The following is an 18,294-nucleotide window of genomic DNA, read 5'->3' on the forward strand; positions in this document are numbered from 1 at the left end:
CTAGTGATATCCAGTAGAAATTCCCAGATTCCAGGGAAGCAAGAGGTTCCCAGGACCCAACAGTGATGGCATTAGTTGAAATACACAAAAAAGGGGAGATAGAACCTGTAGAGACCATATCCGGTGGATAGGCATGGGCCCCTGTTGAGATATGGGGCTACCCACCCATCTCAAAAATTTTAACCCAGAATTGTTCCTGTCTAAAGGAAATTCATGGACAAAGAGTGGAGCAGAGACTGAAGGAAAGGCCATCCAGAGACTGCTCCACCTAGGGATCCATGCCATCTGCAGACACCAAACCCAGACAACTGTTGCTGATGCCTAGAAATATACTTTAAATATAAAACATAAATTCATGAAAATAAAAAGATAAAGAATTCACACCTCCAAAACCTAAAAAGTCAGGAGTAAAGGAAAGGGGTACCTCTGATAAATGTCTTTGATAAGAAGGGAGTCAAAGAAACCATTAAGAAACATATGGCCTAAACTATACTGTCAACCTCTTTTATGTAATGGTTATAGAACACTAAACCCAGTGTGTGCATGACATACAATCATGTCAGAAGTGCAGGGTGCATTCACCACATCAAACTCAGTAAACTAGGCTTATGTGTTGACAAATGCCTGGATTCTTGTCCTCACCATAGACAGAAACCACAGCAGGGACAGGAAGAGACTAGAGATTGTGTTAAGCAGCAAGGGGAGTGACCCTTCCTCCAAGATACTCCCTGCTCAGTGTTTTTCTATAACTTCCATAACAGTGCTACCTGCTGGGAACAAATGTCCTCTTCATGATTGTAGTCACAGGAGACAAAAAGTCAGAATGAGATAAATGTCACACAAGAACTCTGGAAATCCCTTCATAGAGTACTAGTGATCAATAGCCCTCCCACTATCCCTCACGTCTTACAGGTCCCACCAAATGTTAACAATACCACACTGGAGACCATTCTTCTCACACATAAATTCACTCAAACCACATCCAAACTATATCAAAAAGTAGGCTCACTTCCTCTCTCAGGTGTATATCGGTTGTGGTGGAATAGGTATATCACAAAAGTAGAGGCATAATGTCAGTCACCTTCAAATGCCCTACTCAGCTCATAGGACCTTTGCTCAAAGCTACTTGCAACATTATGGAGGGTTTTGTTTTTGTTTGTTTTTGTTTTTGTTTTTGTTTTTGTTTTTGTTTTTGTTTTTGCTTTTGCTTTTGAACTCTTGTAACCAAACTACACGAATGCGAAATTAAAAATAAAGCACATAATAAATTGTATATGGCTGTGGACAGTTTTTGAAGTAAACAAATATGGGTGTGAGTACTGTGCTGGCATTCATTGACTTTAGGACCCTCAGTGGTAGTCTGATTGTTTCTTTATGTGTAAGACAAGAACCAGACCACTTTGTAAGATTATTATAAAATGTAAATTTAATTGTAGATATAAAATGTCCTAATTTTAATTCTTGCAGAAATCTTTCTTATATACAATATATATGTCTTGGAGATGTAAGATGCCTGTACTGCACAGAGGAACTTGGTGCTGACAGCTCAGAGAGCAGAGTCTGTTTACCAGGCACACTGCATAAAAAAGTAAAGACTTTCTGGCAGTGAGATTAGTATAGCTTGCATGGAGAGCAAATTTAGTTCAATAACATATCCAACGGTGATTTCTAAAACTGTATCCTAATAAAAACGAACTTAAACACTTAGGCACAGCTAATTCTGAAATCCCATCATTAAAAACCATGTGTCAGACAGTCCTTTCAATTATGCAGAACTTTTAATTTCAGTTTTTAATTTTAAAGGTAGTTGTCATAGTAACTTCCAGGCACTGCTGGCAAATGGTACTAAGGAGATATGCAAACATTTTCATGGAGTTTTTCAATATGTTGGGAAAACATTATACAATATTTAACAGAAATGCTACAAGTCATAGCAAAGGAGAGCCCTCATAGAGAACTAAAATTGTTCTTGCCCTGAGGCTGTAACTGCATATGATATACACTCTTGGGAAGGATAGGCAAAAAAAAAAACATTGTGACCTAACCTTTCTGAAAATGTTAACGAATTGTTGGAATTAAACAATCACAAATCCAATAGATAGTAAAATGGAAGAAACAGAATGGTGTTGGGAACACGTTCTTCTGTGTTGTCAGATTAGAACTTGCCTAGCTCCTACCATCTGGTGACTATAACACTGAGTTCCTGTTGTTTTATAAGAAAACATTTGCTCTGGGGAAAGGTTGAAGCCCTAGGGACTGGGTCTGAGGCCAGGTTAAACAGACTGGAAGAAACTGTTCATAACCAATTCCTGACTAATTCTAAGAGTGAGCAGATTTTTGCAGTTTGTTGGTCAAACCACGATAAATAAGAAGGGTGTGATAGGGTGCTTGACAGTGAATCTTCTCCTGGTCCTTCTTGTTCTGATAAAACAAAATGCCTATGATTAGATTACTTAAAAAGAGCCAAAATGTATTTCCCATAGCCATGAATATTATGAAGTTCAAGATCGAGGTGACATGATTGAGTGATGTCTTTCTTGTGCTAACCTCTTGGGCAGAAGGCAGAAGAGCAGAGAGAGAGAGAGAGAGAGAGAGAGAGAGAGAGAGAGAGAGAGAGAGACTCACAGCCATATGCCCCTTTCACTGCAGTATCAGTCCATTCATGAAGATGGAAACATTAGGACCAAAACATCTTCCCAAATGTTTCTCTCCAATAGTGTTTCATTGAGAATTACTTCCAACACATGGCCTTGTGGTGACCCACAAAAAATATAACAAAGTCATTAACCCCTTCACAAACCTTAGTGACTTAGAATCATTGATGCTTATGTCACACTATGATCTTGGTGATTGTCCAACGGTGAAAGTATGCAACACACTTCCCCCATTTCTCAGAGCATTTCAAGAAGTTAGAATTCACTCCTGCTTTCAAAAAACAAGAAACAGTCTGAGATCTACTGTACCTCTGACACTAATACACATTAAGCACCCCTTTAACCTGAGTATGGATTTATTATATTAGTTAGCAAGATGATTTCCATAAAGTGGGAAAATATTTTCTTTTCTGAAAGGCAAGCTACTATAATATTATGTACTTGTCACTGATTGTCATGCAACAATTCACCTTAAATTTTTCAGCTGATCTCTAAATATCCATGTTTATTCCTGTAGATAAATATTACTCATCCTTAAATCAGAAAACCCTCTTTTTCGAGTGAATAGTGGTGAATCAGAGATTCATTTCTGTGCAAGTTGTTGAGAGTGACAGAAAAATGCTCAACCCTAAGCTTGTCATTCATACCATCCATTCTAAAGTTTTAGGACCATGGTAGAAAACAAATAGGAACATATGAAAGTCATTGAACAAGAAGATGATGGGAAATGTCACTATCTGAACAATGCACAGCCACTGCAGCCACGAACTCACAGCAGCTGCTGATTCTTGCACTTGGTAAGCAACTGGCTTTCCCAAAAGTCAGAAACTAACGGGATTGACAATAGACCATTCTTCTGCTACATTCTATGCTTTAGAAGACAGATAACAGACACTGCAGTCCCGCAGACATGTTATCTAAGGGCATTAGCATCAGGAAGCAGTGAGAGCTGGAGCTTACAGACTGCCTAGCCCACCCATGTGCCTGAGCCTTCACATGACTGCCATATTCAGTCAGTGAACTTTACTCACAATGTACACACCCTCCCTAATCCTCAAATGCTGACCTTGAAGTACTTCTGTCTCTGTTAAAAAGGGAAAATGAAGATCTGACAATTTAAGTAATTTCCCTGAGATGACATATCTTATAAGTAACAGGGACAAACTTTGATATAGACTTCCCAACTCTTCCAGTCACTCTGGCACACTAACCGCACTGCTCATAGCATCTGTTTTACTGAACACTTTAATTGGAAGGCACATTTAATGTTGAGCTTGGCAAACACTGAAGGGTCACTGATCTAATTAAACAGAAAGTAACATGAATCTTTTGTCAAAAAAATATTTCTAGTCTTATCTTCACCAAAGATTTCCCCCTTAGGCAAAAATTCAATATTGAAGGAATTTTAATGATGGGAGTCTTTAATTCTGATCCACAAAAATATTAAGAAAATAATAATTTTTTAAATAATGGCTTCTCAAATGGAGAAATATTAACTAACATAATAGCATCAGTGAAGAGAAATGGCTAAAGATTCTGATTCTTAGAGAAGTTTTTATACATGTATCTTAGTTTAAGAAGAACCTTGTGCATGTGGCAGTAGATCATTAAACTTCCTAGCAAATGTGCTTTTATAGAAAAGCAAAAACTTGGTGCATCAGAGAAATGCATTTTCCTGTCTTTGAAAACAGTTTCACCAGGCTGAAATCATGTTCCCAAAGCTTGAGCAGGTCAATGGAAGCTGAGACATAGCCTGAGAGTGTTCTACAATCTTGAGGAGCTGATGGGGCAGAACGTATAAAATGGCAGAGCACAGATGATCCTTAGTGTGTAGATAAACAGAACATACCACAACAGTGAGTGCCATTACAGATTTGTCCAAATCTGTGGAATGCACAGCACGGAGAGGAAGACATGAACCACCCTGATGGGGAATGTGTGTAATGGTGAAGGCTATGCATGATTAGGTTATAGAGTATATTAAACATACCTGTATATTCCTTTGGGCCTCTCTATGAACCTAAAATAACTCAAACAAACAAAATCTTGAACATATGAACTGTCAGGAGAGTTTCTGTAATTGGAGAATGCTGCTTAGGCTAAGCTTATTTCTAAAACTCCAACCTGGCATCATTAGTTTTTCTATTTTAATGCAAATCCATTATTTTAAAGGTATTCTGTGCTATTACAGAAAACTCAAGGTTTTGAAAAGACCAAAGGAACACCAGCAAATAGGTTAATTTTGACTTTTTATATTTTGTCCATCTGTCCCCAAACCTCTCCTCTGACCTTTTACCCAACCAACCACTTCCACAAACTGATGCCCCATTAATTACCTTATGGTCCCAACCTTATGTGCCCAAATGAAAATTGTTATTTCAAGAGCTACACTCTCACCTCACTCTCTGGTAAACATTAAGAAGCACCCAAATTTGTTGCCTGTCTGATGACAACTAACTGGGCAGCACTGTCTAGTCTCAGTGAGAGAGGATGTGCCTAGTCCTGTAGTGACAGATGTGGCAGAGTGAGGAGCAAGTGGATATGGGGGGGGGGGGGACTCTCCATTCTCAGAGGAGAATGGGAGGGGCCACAGGGAAAGGGCTGACAAGTGGGGCCTGGAAGGAGAGGGGGCTCATATTATGATGTAAAGTGAATTAATTAAGTAATTAATTTTTTAAAAAGAAGCATCTTTGGGAGGAACGGTGATCATGAGAGTGGGTCCCTCCTCTCCTAGTGCCAATACAACTTCTTGTCATGTAGACATGAGTTATTTAAAAATGGATTAAAATGTTATATAGTATGTCAGTATAATTTACTTAAAATATTCCCCTCAAAAGACTTTGGAGAAACCAAAACTGTCATGTGAAAGCTTGTATCTGAGAATCAAACACTAAGGCAGAGATTAAGTGGGAAGAGGAGAGGTATTTGAAAATTCAAAACAGAATTTAGAATCATTATTAATATTGTTCGCTCTGATGCAATGTAGTTGTTAATGATAGTGCCACACAGATAGTACCCATCAATTAAAAAACAAGATAAATTAGAGTATTGTTTTTTAATAAAAGACAGAAAGGAAATAGATCCTCCAGAGGAAGGAGGGTAAAGAGGAACTAGGAGGAGTGAAGGGAGAGGAAACTGTAACCATGACACATTGAATGAGAAAAGAAACTATTTTCAATAATAAAATAAAGACTATTTTAAAACTACATTATAAAGATATTTATTTCAGTGGGGTCAACTGACAGGAGCTAAAGAAATATTAATTTTTCAATGATAATATGATTTTCCCTTTAAATATTTTGAATGATGTTTTGAGGCTATAAAGAAATATTGTATTCCAGCACTCAGGAGGCAGAGGCAGGTGGATTTCTGAGTTCGAGGCCAGCCTGGTCTACAAAGTGAGTACCAGGACAGCCAGGGCTACACAGAGAAACCCTGTCTTGAAAAACCAAAAAAAAAAAAAAAAGGAAATATTGTCATTTCTAGTAAAAAACTATATTGTTATGATGAAATTTGACTAGCCTAAACCTAATTAACATACAAGTTTTAGTATAAACAGATATAACTGGAAAACTTATTATTTTCTGAATTATAAGAATAAACTGCATCATAGAATTGGAATTCTGTTAATAAATTAACCAAATGCAAACAAGCAGCCAACTCAAAAGCACAATGTTTTTACCTTTTCATGGGTGTGAGGCTCATGTGCCCAGCAAGCTTTCAATTTAGGATTGTAAAACTATCTTCTTGTGAGGATAGCCCAGTCATCTAAGTCAACTCAAACTCAAACTCAAACTCAAAAAAAAAAAAAAAAAACCCTTATTTTTCATGTATGAATTTATCAAAGAGTAGATTTACTTAACAAATGAATTGTTATATTTTGTTTTGTTTCCTGGGTAGAAAAAGAGACAGGAGGACCCACAGCTCCTGATCTTTGATTCCACTGATGAAGACCTAGATTCTTCCCTGCCTAGAAGAAGTACAATTTTAAAAATTCTTTTTTTAAATTTAGGTATTTTCCTCATTTACATTTCCAATGCTATCCCAAAAGTCCCCCATATCCTCCCCCCCACCCCTCTACCCACCCACTCCCACTTTTTGGCCCTGGTTTTCCCCTGTACTGGGGCATATAAAATTTGCAAGTCCAATGGGCCTCTCTTTCCAGTGATGGCCGACTAGGCCATCTTTTGATACATATGCAGCTAGAGTCAAGAGCTCTGGGGTACTGGTTAGTTCATAATGTTGTTCCACCTATAGGGTGGCAGATCCCTTTAGCTCCTTGGGTATTTTCTCTAGCTCCTCCATTGGGGGCCCTGTGATCCATCCAATAGCTGACTGTGAGCATTCACTTATGTGTTTGCTAGGCCCCAGCGTAGTCTCACAATAGACAGCTATATCAGGATCCTATCAGCAAAATCTTGCTAGTGTATGCAATTGTGTCAGCGTTTGGAGGCTGATTATAGGATGGATCCCTGGATATGGCAATCTCTAAATGGTCCATACTTTTGTCTCAGCTCCAAACTTTGTCTCTGTAACTCCTTCCATGGGTGTTTTGTTCCCAATTCTAAGAAGGGGCAAAGTGTCCACACTTTGAATTCTCTGCAGGTTAAAGAGAGCTATAAACACAGCAATGCTGATGAATAAGGATCTCATTAATATGAGAGTCAGTCACCATAGAGGGGAAGAGAGGACCACTGTCAATGGGCTGAGACAGAAGCCTGACCCCTTCTAATAACATCCTTAATGTGTTTAGCAGTCAGCTGGGAGCTGTGTCTGGGACAGGGGACTCAGGCAGTGGCACCCAGGACCTGTAGAAGCAAAGCGAGAATGTTCTGAACTATACAGAGCACTGAGGGATCCATGTCATCTTGTCTCAATAATCATTGATGGCTGCTTGACCCAGAGCCATCTATCCATCAGGACGAAGTTTTAGCTGTGACACCATGGGTACACCAGAAGTAACTGCAGTAGCTGATGAGACACCAACCCTTCCCTCTCTCCAGCTACTGTGTGAGGAAACCGGGGGCATTACACCTGATCTTCCTTCCTTCCTTCCTTCCTTCCTTCCTTCCTTCCTTCCTTCCTTCCTTCCTTCCTTCTTTCCTCTTTCTTTCTTTCTTTCTTTCTTTCTTTCTTTCTTTCTTTCTTTCTTTCTTTCTTTCTTCCTTCCTTCCTTCTTTCCTTTCTTTCTTTCTTTCTTTCTTTCTTTCTTTCTTTCTTTCTTTCTTTCTTTCTTTCTTTCTTTCTTTCTTTCTTTCTTTCTTTCTGTCTCTTTCTTTCTTTCTTTCTTTCTTTCTTTCTTTCTTTCTTTCTTTCTTTTCCTTCCTCTCTCTCTCTTTTTTTTTTTCTGTTATCATTTTGTTTTCCATCAGGTAAAGGAAAGTGACACAGTCACAAACGAGCTAGATTAGGTCTGATGCCAAACTGTTTATCAAAGATTGATTGATTTTATTTGTAAAACAAAATAGATGTGACTGCATTTGAACCACACTTCTGTATAGCCCTTATTACTACTTATTATAAATACAACCACAGTTATTCCTGCATTTTTCTACCCATAGTACAGTCTCCACTGCAGTAATTTACTAAATTTGTACATTGCATGCAAAAACATGTTTCCTGTTTCAGCTTTTACATTTTATTTCATGAGCATTATTGAAATGTCTGTGAATGTCCTCCAATCAACCACCAACAGGAACACATTCACAGCTAAACAATTCAGGTTTATTTCTTGTTGCTGTGAGAGAGTATACCTAATGCTGAATTGTGGAACATATCAGGGACAAGATGTTGGAAAGGTTTAGTACACAATCTAGTGACATATTACATGATTTAACAAGTATTTAAGGAAGTGAGTCTTTACATTGTATTAAATGCTGTTGAGAAATGGTGATTTTAATTATTTATTTGAATTTATCACATCAAAAAAAGAGGGAAAAGACCAAGCTAAATGTGCAATTGGTTTAAAAGTTAATGACTGCTTCTATTTCTTTGGGGGATATAGGGCTGTTTAGATCATTAACCTGATCTTGATTCAACTTTGGTACCTGGTATCTGTCTAGAAACTTCTCCATTTCATCCAGGTTCTCCAGTTTTATTGAGTATAGCCTTTTGTAGAAGGATCTGATGGTGTTTTGGATTTCTTCAGGATCTGTTATTATGTCTACCTTTTCATTTCTGATTTTGTTAATTAGGATGCTGTCCCTGTGCCCTCTAGTGAGTCTGTCTAAGGATTTATCTGTCTTGTTGATTTTCTCAAAGAACCAGCTCCTCATTTGGTTGATTCTTTGAAAAGTTCTTGTTTCAACTTAGTTGATTTCACCCCGAGTTTGATTATTTCCTGCTGTCTACTCCTTTTGGGTGAATTTGCTTCATTTTGTTCTAGAGCTTTTAGGTGTGTTGTCAAGCTGCTAGTGTGTGCTCTCTCTAGTTTCTTTTTGGAGGCACTCAGAGCTATACATTTCCCTCTTAGAGAGGCCCATTGGACTTGCAAACTTTATATGCCCCAGTACAGGGGAACGCCAGGGCCAAAAAGGGGGAGTGGGTGGGTAGGAGAGTGGGGAGGGGTATGGGGGACTTTTGGTATAGCATTGGAAATGTAAATGAACTAAATACCTAATTAAAAAAAGTGAAAATCTATCACTTAGGCAAACTGAGGACTACTTGGTCTCATCCACATTTGGATAACATTTTACATTTTTTCCCTATGTTCAAACATGATTATACAGTAGTCTTGTTTCACCTTTGTTTATTTTGTTCACAGTTCACAATAACTAACCTGACACTGATGTTCCTCAAAATCATTCATGTTTAGCAAAACAACAAGGCCTCTGTAAGTGCCAAATGATTTAAGCAACAACAAAATAATGATGATGATGATGATGATGATGGTGGTGGTGGTGGTGGTGATATAATAAAAACATGATGGCTGTCCAGCTCCTAGAAGTTGGCAGATGCTTTTCTCTCTCAATGTATCATCAAATAATAGTGCAAAAGCAAGGTCATCCATAGGAGTAAACATGCACCTGCACAATAACAAACAAACAGCAAAACAGAAGAAAGGAGCAAGCAAATATGTTTGGGGCATTGAGGAGGAAATGGACAAAAACTAGAGGACGATATAATTTGTTGAGTTAAGTTCACAAGGTTTGCTGAAGTCTCAACATTCAAGGATTTAGCATATGGATTTGTTTGGAAGTAGGTTCATTTCAGAAATAATTAAACCAAACTGAGATAACACTGGAGTAGAATAAGCTATCAGTCTAACAGAATTAGTATCCCTGTTTTTTTTTTTTAATTAAACAGTATATGAGGACAGAGACATAGGCACAGTATTGAGGATGATGGAGACAGAGAATTACTGCTGATGGGACCAGAAGCTAGAAAGATGCATGAAAAAAATTCTCTTCTAAGTTGAGAAAGTAACTTTGTTTCAAACTTTCAGCCTTCAGAACTAAGACAAGAATGTTTTTCTCTACTTTCTGAGAAGACTCAAACTTTAAAAGAAGTCTATCACCATGCTTGTGGATATTGTATAGTTGTAGAATTTAATATACGTCTGGGATGGTCCACAAAAAAGGAGAAAGAGTGAGAAAGTGGTCCTGAATGCTATGGGTCTGTATTATCATCCATGGATAGTATAGACATAGTCCAGGCCTAAGTTTATGTGGGATTAATAAATGCATGTTCATTGGGTGGAAAATCTTCATTGTCTATCATCATATCTTCATATATATGTATATTGTTATAGCAGCTATAAGATGGGGCTGGACTAACTCCTTTTTAGAAGTTTTTTATTGGATATTTCTTTATTTACATTTCTAATGTTATGCTCTTTCCAGGTTCCCCCTCCCGCAGAAATCCCCTATCCCATCCTCCCTCCCCTGCTTCTATGTCAGATTGTTCCCTGACCCACCTACCCACTGAGGCATCCAGCCTTCACAGGACCAAGGGACTCTCCTCTCATTGATGTCCAACAAGGTCATCCTCTGCTACATATGCGGCTGGAGCCATCGGTCCTCTATGTGTATTCTTTGGTTGGTGGTTTAGTCCCTGGGAGTTCTGGAGGCATCTGGTTGGCTGATATTATTGTTCCTCCTATGGAGTTGCAAACCCTTTCAACTCCTTCAGTCTTTCTCTAACTCTTTCATTGGGGACCCCAGGCTCAGTCCAATGGTTGGCTGTGAGTATCCACCTCTGTACTGGTCAGGTTCTGGCATAGCCTCTCAGGAGATAGATGTATCAGGTTCCTGTCAGCATGTACTTCTTAGCATCCACAATAGTGTCTGAGTTTGGTGACTAATATGGGATGGATCCCCAGGTGAGGCAATGTCTGGATGGCCTTTCCTTTAGTCTCTGCTCCACACTTTGTCACCATACTTCCTCTCATGAGTATTTTGTTCCCCCTTCTAAAAAGAACCAAACCATCCATATGTTGGTCTTCCATCTTCTTAAGCTTCATGTGGTCTGTGAATTATATCTTGGGTACTCCAAGCATTGGGGTTAATATCCACTTATCAGTGAGTGCATACCATGTGTGTTCTTTTGTGACTGAGTTATCTCACTCAGGATAATATTTTCTAGTTCCATCCATGTCAGTATACTTAGGTGACCCCAAAAATTCCACCACAGAACTCCTTAACCTGATAAACAACTTCAGCAAAGTGGCTGGATATAAAATTAACCCTCTCCCCAAATCAGTAAGATCAGTAGCCTTCCTCTATTCAAACAGGCTGAGAAAGAAATTAGGGAAATGACACCCTTCACAATAGTCACAAATAATATAAAATACCTTGGTGTGACTCTAATTAAGCAAGTGAAAGATCTGTATGACAAGAACAAGTCTCTGAAGAAAAAAAATCAAAGATCTCAGAAGATGAACAGATCTCCTGTGCTCATAGATTGACAGGATTAATATAGTAAAATTGGCCATCTTACTGAAAGCAATCTACAGATTCAGTGCAATTCCATCAAAATTCCAACTCAATTCTTCATAAAGTTAGAGAGAGCAATTTACAAATTCATTTGGCATAACCAAAAACCGAGGATAGTGAAAAACATTCTCAACAATAAAAGAACTTCTGGGGGGGAATCACCATCCCTGACCTCAAGCTATATTACAGAGCAATAGTGATAAAAACTGTATGGTATTGGTACAGAAAAACAGGCAGGTAGATCAACGAAGTAGAATTGAAGACCCAGAAATGAACCCACACACCTATGGTCACTTGATCTTTGACAAAGCAACTAAAACCATCCAGTGGATAAAAGAGTATTTTCAACAGATGATGCTGGTTCAACTGGCAATTGGCATGTAGAAGAATGCAAATCAATCCATTCTTTTCTCCTCGTACAAAGCTCAAGTCCGAGTGGATCAAGGACCTCCACATAAAACCAGATACACGTGTCTCTAGCTGCATATGTATCAGAAGATGACCTAGTCGGCCATCAGTGGAAAGAGAGGCCCATTGGTCTTGCAAACTTTATATGCCTCAGTACAGGGAAATGCCAGGGCCAAGGAGTGGGAGTGGGGGGAAGGGGAGTGAGGGGAGGGTTTGGGGGACTTTTGGGATAGCATTGGAAATGTAAATGAAGAAAATACCTAATTAATAAACAAACAAACAAAAAAAAACAGATACACTGAAACTAAAAGAAAAGATAGTGGGGAAGAGCCTCGAGCACTTGGGCACAGGGAAAAATTTTCTGAACAGAACACCAATGGCTTGTGCTCTAAGATCAACAATATAATTAATAGCAACCTAAATAAAAAATTTCAAAGTGTCTGATATTTATTACTCTCTTTTTATTAGATATTTTCTTCATTTACATTTCAAATGCTATCCCCAAAGTCCCCTATACCCTCCACCTGCCCTGAACCTCTACCCACCCACTCCCACTTCCTGGCCCTGGCATTCCCCTGTACTGGGGCATATGATCTTCACAAGACCAAGGGCCTCTCCTCCCATTGATGGCCAACTAGGCCATCCTCTGCTACATATGCAACTAGATACACAGTTCTGGGGGGTACTGATTAGCTCATATTGTTGATCCTCTTATAAAGTTGCCAACCCCTTTAGCTCCTTGAGTACTTTCTCTAACTCCTTCATTAGGGACCCTGTGTTCCATCCAATAGATGCACTGGCATAGCCTCACAAGAGATAGCTATATCAGGGTCCTGTCAGCAAAATCTTGTTGGAATATGCAATAGTGTCTGAGTTTGGTGGTTGTATATGGGATGGATCCCAGGGTGGGGCATGCTCTGGATGGTCCTTTCTTGCATTTCAGCTCTGAACTTTGTGTCTGTAACTCCTTCCATGGCTATTTTCTTCCCCATTCTAAGAAGGAATGAAGTATCCACTCGTTCTTCCTACTTCTTGAGTTACATGTGTTTTGCAAATTGTATCCTGGGTAGTCTAAGTTTCTGGGCTAATATCTGCTTATAAGTGAGTGTATATCATGTGTGTTCTTCTTAAAAGTAATCCTAGGTGAAGGTGTTCTTCTTGGATTCTTGCAAGTCTTGTTGTTTAAGAAGTGTTTGATGAATCTTAATCTTAAGAGCATTTTCCATTCTTGGAAAACCTAAGATAGAAATAATCCATGAAGAACTAGGAATGTCAACTCTCTCCTTTTTTCATAGAATTAACCTTTTCCACCTGCAAATTACATGCAAATCTGAACTACCCAATTTCCTTAGGTTCAGGAACTCATTTTATCTACTAACAGAGAATGTCAAGAACTCTATTTTAGTACCATGCTTCCCTACCATGTCTCCCTATTTGATTTGATGTCTGTATTACTTTACTAGGGCTCCCACCTATTCATTACTTCTTTCCTTTGTGCCTCAAGGTCAGTGACTTTACCCTGACTGAATTGATGAAAATGAGAAATAAAATAGGAAATGGCAAGGTTAAAGAAACAAAACAAGAAAAATGACTTACACTTACATCTAATGTTTCTAACCAAAATTTAATTTACCCACTGAAAAGCTGAAGTTTCTGATGACATTCTCTGCTTGCTGCAGTTGAGTCTGAACCAAGAGTGACCACTTGTGCATAATAAACTGGTTACCAGGTTTTGTTCTTCCTTGATTGGTTTTCCTTACAGCCAACCAACAGTATATTTCTAAATATCCTGTTCAGATAACTGACGGTGGAACCAAAACAAATTGAACACATTTGTTACTATATTTATATTTTGAAAGAACTCACATCCACATGTATTTGGAAAGCCAGAGCTCTGGGAATAAAGCCTGCAGATTTAAGGTGTAGTCATGCAATCTGACTCTTCATATAAGTCTGGGTGGGATTCACTGCTCATTTTATGGTCTTGGTATGTCTCAATGTGCCAACCAATCCCTTAAGAACTTAACGTCATCAGTGTGAAAATCTGATTTCCTCAGACATAAAGAACAATTTACCTTCCCCTCCATTCAACATACATTGCTTATACTCATGATATTCTACTTAAATAATTTCCTTACCAATATATCTTGTTCCAGAGTCTGCTGTTTACTTTTGGGTAAGAACTATGCATTATTCATCAGTGTGTCCTTGGTGTCAAACACAGAATAACTTACTTAGTCCTCATTAATGTTTGTTGAACGAATAAATTATCTATGATAATGTCTCTATTGGAGAGTTAAAAGCAAATGATTTTCTCACTAAATGAGAAAAATAAAATGGATCTCTTATTCGTCATTAGATTTACAAATATTTTGTTTTGCCTAGATACACATTTTTACATAAAAATTAAACAACCATTTCCCCCTTAAGAGCTCAAGTTAGTGCACAATAAAATTACACCGGTGAATATTACTAGTCAAGTGGCAGCTGGCTAATTCAATCTGCTCTTTAATTGGTTAAAATAAGAAGACAGTGTGCATGAATGCTTATGGAACTTTGTGGTCAGGCTTTATGTAGTAATTGAACAAGATAGTTGATGTCTAACAAAACCAGTTGACAGAATAAATGATATATTATGCTCAGAGGCAGGATGAAGTTGTAAAATAAAGGCCATCTTCTTCTATAACTGACTTAGTGCTTGAAGAACAAAATGTTCCTTAATTAGAATAACATGAATGGAGATGAACAAGTATGTTCTAGACTTGTGCGGTTGCTATCTAGGGGACTATTTCCCTAAAGAATAAAAAGGAAATTCTGGCCACATGATATCTTCCTAATTATAGAAGCTTGAAACTCACTAAAATAAATAAGTGAAATAAATACTGTAATTTCAAATATATTTTAAAATAAAAGACATTGTATTTCAGTAGACATCCTATTTAGTGTCGAGTTTAATGATTCAAAATAGGAGCTGTGAAGCTGTAACATTTGGATCTTTTTTCCCAAAGTGAGTGATGTTCTAATGACCATTCGTGAAAAATAGAATGTGCTCCAGGATTTAATATCTAGTGATCGGTCATTCCATCCACAAGTAAGGCTCTGTGTTCATATGATTTAGATCCAGGAGGACTCTGGATAGAAATATGATATTGATTTTGTTTTGAGGCAAAACCACCACATTCTGGAGGGTAAAAGGCTGCCCAAGTGCTTTCAGGTGTCACTGACTGCTGTTTGTCAAATGTGCCTGGAATGCCCTTCCAGGAGCCCCAAATGACATTATTATTTCCCCTGACAATGTTTATCAATCTGTTCTAGTATAACCTTTGCCAAATAATACTCCTACAGTTAAATAATTTTTTTATATGTAAAGAATCTACGAATCCATTGTTTAAACACGAAAGTAATTATCCCTTATAAAATTGATTGACATAAAGCAACAAGGAAGAAACACATTCAAACATGTTATTTTATTTAAACAAAGAGGGTTGGAAAGTTCCAGGTCTCAAACAGACAATTCCTCAAGCTTCAAGTTTGAACATTGAATACTGTTTGAAGTAAGGCACCATACACAGTGGGCACGTAACTGAACAAAATGTTCAACTCAAAATTATTTCAATATGGACAAGCATTGCTGTCAGGTTGAAATCCTCCCAGAATTCCATTCTAAACTATCATATGTATGAAAGACATCTCTTTGCATTATGAAGTATGCAACATGCACAGGTCACATGCATAAAAACATTGTTGTAAATATGAAAGATTTCATAGAAATAGGAAAGCACCAATAAAATCCACATATTTTATTTGTTTGTACATATGTGATTACATTCATGATATTGACAAAGACATATTCACGATGGCTGTATCTGCTAGCTATGTATTCTTGAGTGAAACTTTAAATTCCTCCATTTCTTCTAAATAAAATGAGGATGAAAATAATCGTACCCAGCTCATAGTCATCTACAAAGATGCATTTAGCTGACATCGGTAAGACATAAGATAGGAGTTGCAAACATATCCATATTGCTTATTTGCACAGACATGCTCTGAGAAAAATAAGAAGCTTAGAGCAATATTGAACTTGGGAAGGGAAAGTAATGTGGACTAAGAAATGGAGAGACAAAAGGATGCTTGCTATTTGGGGAGAAATTTACCATGGTATTTCAACTCATATGTTCATTATGTTCCCTCACCCTTTCTTCTACCTTCTCTCCCGAACCTTCTCCCACTCCTTTCAATTCTTTTCTATTTTGGGTCATCTGTTTTTTGATTGGTTTTGTCTTGTTTTAGCTTCCACATATGTGATGGTTGGTTTTAGTGTCAACTTGGTATAAATTAGATTCACTGGAATATGTAACCTAAACTAAGCAATTGTATTGATAGCCTTCATTGATGTGGAAGACCCACTCCTAATGTGGGTGACATCTTCTGATTATAATCACTACCCAGTTCTTGGACTCCACAGTGAATAACAGCTATAGTGGGCTATTCTGACTGCCAAGGCAGCTAGCCTCAAAGGGCAACCAATTGTCGGATTATCTGCCTCTAAGATGTGAAACAACTCTTGTTGCTGTTCTGATATAAGCCAATTTAATAAACTGTGAATAAATATGTGAATATTCATGCTATTGATTCTATTACTCTAGCGACTGATACTATACAGAAAAGAAAACATGGGATGCTGTGAATGGTTTGCTTTTGTCAATTTTCCAAATTTTATTCAAACATTCACTAGGTAAAAATAGGTAAAGTTCGGTTTTTGGTGACTCTTCTTAACCTTTAACCACTGTCTCATGGCATATTACCCTCTCTACCCATTGTCTATAAGCGTACTCATAGAATACCAGACAATCCAGCAATTATTATTATATGAGCACCAACCATTACAAATTCCCTGCTCCAAGTTTTAGCCTTTCTAAACCTACTATGTCAGCTAATTAGTGCACTAAAACTACTTACACTGGAACTGCAGTTAGGAAGTTGTCCTAATGTTTTACATGAATATTCTAGTGAGAATTTACTGGAGATTTTGTTCTTGTTTTTCTTATCTGACATATTAGTGTCCCAAACTTTCAATATTTCAGGGCATTAGCTGAGTGACCAGAATCATTTTGTACCCTGAAATGTTAGGGAATTACTATTCCCTGTGCTGAAAAAAAAATCATTTAAAACTAATTTACATTTTAACTATTCAGGAAAGAAGAAAGTGTTTCATTTCTGGATAAGTTGTAAAGCAGCTGTTCGACCAGAAGCATGTGGAACATGTCAGAGCCAGCAGTTCCAATAAAATCATATGCATGATAAGGATTCAGAAAAAAGCAAAAGACACAAATTGTGCATAAATGACCAACTACAGTGGCTTTAAACAGGACACTGAAAACACCTGATCCTGATTAGAAAGTGTGCTTGTTTGAGAAACTGGTGTGTTAGTGTGTTGTAGCAGAGAATAAAAGTAACTGAAAACAAGAAATAGTGCCAACTGGTATACACATTTTCTGTTTGAGAATCACACATACATATAATGTATATTGATCAAATCCAGCCATCATTCCTTTCTTTCCTATTCGTCCCCTATTGTCCTACTGCTTGTAGCTCTCGATGTTTTGTGCTCTTTTCTTTCTTTCTTTGTTTCTTTCTTTGTTTCTTTCTTTGTTTCTTTGTTTCTTTCTTTCTTTGTTTCTTTCTTTCTTTCTTTCTTTCTTTCTTTCTTTCTTTCTTTCTTTCTTTCTTTCTTTCTTTCTTTCTTGTTTTTGTTTTTGTTTTGAGACAGGGTTTCTCTGTATAGCCCTGGAACTCAAACTCAGAAATCCGCCTGCCTCTGCCTCCCGAGTACGCCACCACGCCTAGCTTCTGTGCTCTTTTCTTAACACTGGGTCCATTTAGTCCTGTCTGTATGTACATGAAATTAATATTGTCTACTAGAGCAATAGATGGTAGCCTCTCAGAAGCTGCATCCCTGAAGAAAGTTGATATGCCCTCCTCCAGAAGCTCAGGGTTTCTCTTTGGCTATGAGTAGGATGTCTTGACCTGTGATGGCTTGGTCTTGGGCAGGTCTTGTGCATATAGTCACAAACCCTGTGAGTTCATATGTGCAGTGGAACTGTCATGTCTAGTAAATATGATTTTGCTACATATGTTCATTATTCCTGGCTCTGGCAATTTTCCTGTCCCCCTTGCATGATGATCCCTGAATCTTAGTGTAGGATGGTTGATACATGCATCCCATTTACAACTGAAAATTCCATGGTATCTTGTCCACAATTTGACCAGTTGGAGACTCTGCATTAATTATTAATTAC

The sequence above is a fragment of the Mus caroli genome, unplaced genomic scaffold (genome assembly GCF_978045245.1).
Source record: "Mus caroli unplaced genomic scaffold, Mus_caroli_1 scaffold_20, whole genome shotgun sequence".
Lineage (NCBI taxonomy): Eukaryota > Metazoa > Chordata > Mammalia > Rodentia > Muridae > Mus > Mus caroli.